Below are 2,393 nucleotides of genomic sequence, written 5' to 3'. Positions count from 1 at the left end.
CTGTTATCAGACATGGAAAATTGCAAGCAGAGGATTCATTTCTCACCAACACCTAATCAAAATAGAAGTTCTCTCCCGTCAGGAATAACGCAGTATATACAATAATAAATGCACCATTCATTTTTAAGGGTAAGTACCCCAAATAGACTTTTGTATTTGTAGCATAGAAACCTGTAGTTGTTCAATACATAATTGTACTTTTGCATGCCAACTACCAGTGCTAAAAATCAAATATTGATCAATTGTGCTAGTGGAGGAATTGTATTTCTCTTTGTCCAAAGGAAAGGATATTGCAAAATTATTGTCAAATGAAGAGGCCATCAATGTGTACAAAGTCAAAATAAAATATAGGTTAAAAAAGTACTGTAGATGTGTTTTAGACACAATAAAACATTAAGTTACTTTTCTGGATTTTTTCACGTCTGTGGTATTTGACAGCCATTTGTGGAGAAAGGCTGCTTGGTTGTATAAGCTTTAGACCCTTGAATCTTGGATCTGCCCCTACTCCTAACCTAACTCTTGGCATGGAAATATTTCAGGCTCTCTCTCTTCTCCATCCTTCCAATTTCCAATGCTGTCTCGGCCTGCTCTTTGGCCTCCTATCCAGCTCACATCTCTCTTCCCAGCCTGTTTGACTCCTTATTCCAAATCTCCCTTTTGCTGTTCCTTACTTCGCTTCATGCAATAGACATGCCCCCTCCACGTGCTCAGCCCCAGCTCAGTTCTTCCAGTCCAGTGTCTGAAACCCAAACCCAGGTCAAGGCCCTGCACTTCCTCCCTGCCTGGGAAAGGAGTTCAGGCTGGCAGTGGAGGCAGTTCAGAAAAGTTTAACCAATGAGAAGTTGACAACTCGATCAACTGCCACTTGTCTCCAGGGGGGAGAACTGGCAGAAAGCCTGAACTATCAGCTCAGCCGATCTTGTCATGGTGGCTCAACCCTCAGAATTCATGGTCCAGACGATGGCAACAGCAGGGAAAATGGACTCTTCTTGGTTGGCAACTGATGCTAAAGGTCATACACAATTTAATTTGAGAATTTAAAAAAGAGTGGCCAGTGGCAAGGGAGGGAAACAAAGGAGCTAGCTGTTGGAAAAGCACTTTCCTAAAGGCTTCCTGTATCAATAACCCCTCCAAGTCCTAGGGCAAGGTAGATTTGCTAAAGATAAGAGGCTGATTACACTAATGCTGTTTTGCTTTGCAAATGAAGGCTGAGAAGAGAAGTTTAAGGGGTACTCCACTGGAAAATCTTTGGAGAGTAACCCTAGACCATCTCATTCACAATCATTTTTGCCATCATTTCCCCCTTCTGTGAAGATAGATGGTTTTCATTCTTTAAATAATGGTGTTTTTAACTTAGGTCCAAGTATAGTATCTCCCAGAGAGTTGTGATAGCTGCTGGAAAGTGTGATAAAGAAACAAATGTTAGAAATGCTCAAAAGCATTTTTGTGGCTAAGTCTTACTCGTGCTTCTACAAGGACTTAATCCTTCCTTTCCTCTTCCTGCCCTCCCTTCCCCTTTCCCTCCATTCCTTCCTTCATTCTTCCTTACTCCTTCTCTTCCTCTTCTTTCTTTTTTCATTTCTAGCAAGAAATTTGGGTAATAAAGAAGAATGAGAGTGCCCAGACATTGAATTGTCTTTAAACAGAAGGAGTTTACATGCACTCATATATCAAGCAGAATAACACATAGTGGAAAATATGGGCTTTGGAGACCAGCAGACACAGGTATGAGTCCCAGTTTCAATATGGCCTTCAGACCCAGGTGAGAGTCATCAAGTTGGTTGTAGGAATAGACAGAACTAATTTCAATAAGTGACAAACCATTACATTTGCTAAATCATCTCTGGGGCAAAAATACAGATTTCATGTAGACTAAAATTTTCTTCGTCATCAATTAGTTTTTAGTGTCATCGGATAGCTTCAATCAGAAAGTTTAAGTTATAGTGATTCCACTGTACAGAATGTTATAGTTACTGTTTTCAAAATGTTGGAAAATGTTAAGTTAAACAAGGTTCAAGGTCTTTTGATTGATTTCTCTGTAAGAGGAGGAAGTAGGTCATGTTTCCCAAATTTCTTTAGCCATAGGATCCATTTTTTGTGGAGTATGTCGAGGGACCTGTGTTTTGTGGGATATGCCTTCAGGAATAATCACCAGTGTTAGGACATCACACTGTGACTATTGCCCATACATATCCTCAATAGCAAACCATTCTCAACCACAAGGATGTCAGCAGGCTATTTACTTAGTCCCCCATTGATCCCTCTCTATGTTCCCCTGGTTCCCTGGGGGCTCCTGGGACCACACCCCTATGCAGAACCACCAAAGCTAATCTGCTCCCTGAGAGCAACTGGTTTTGTATGTGCACCCAGTACTGCATGTGGTACACCACGCC

Source organism: Rhinolophus sinicus, chromosome 2 (assembly GCF_057876585.1).
Source record: "Rhinolophus sinicus isolate RSI-liver-muscle chromosome 2, RSI-T2T, whole genome shotgun sequence".
NCBI lineage: Eukaryota > Metazoa > Chordata > Mammalia > Chiroptera > Rhinolophidae > Rhinolophus > Rhinolophus sinicus.
The sequence above is the reverse complement of the archived record's forward strand: the minus strand, read 5'-3'. Positions refer to the sequence as shown.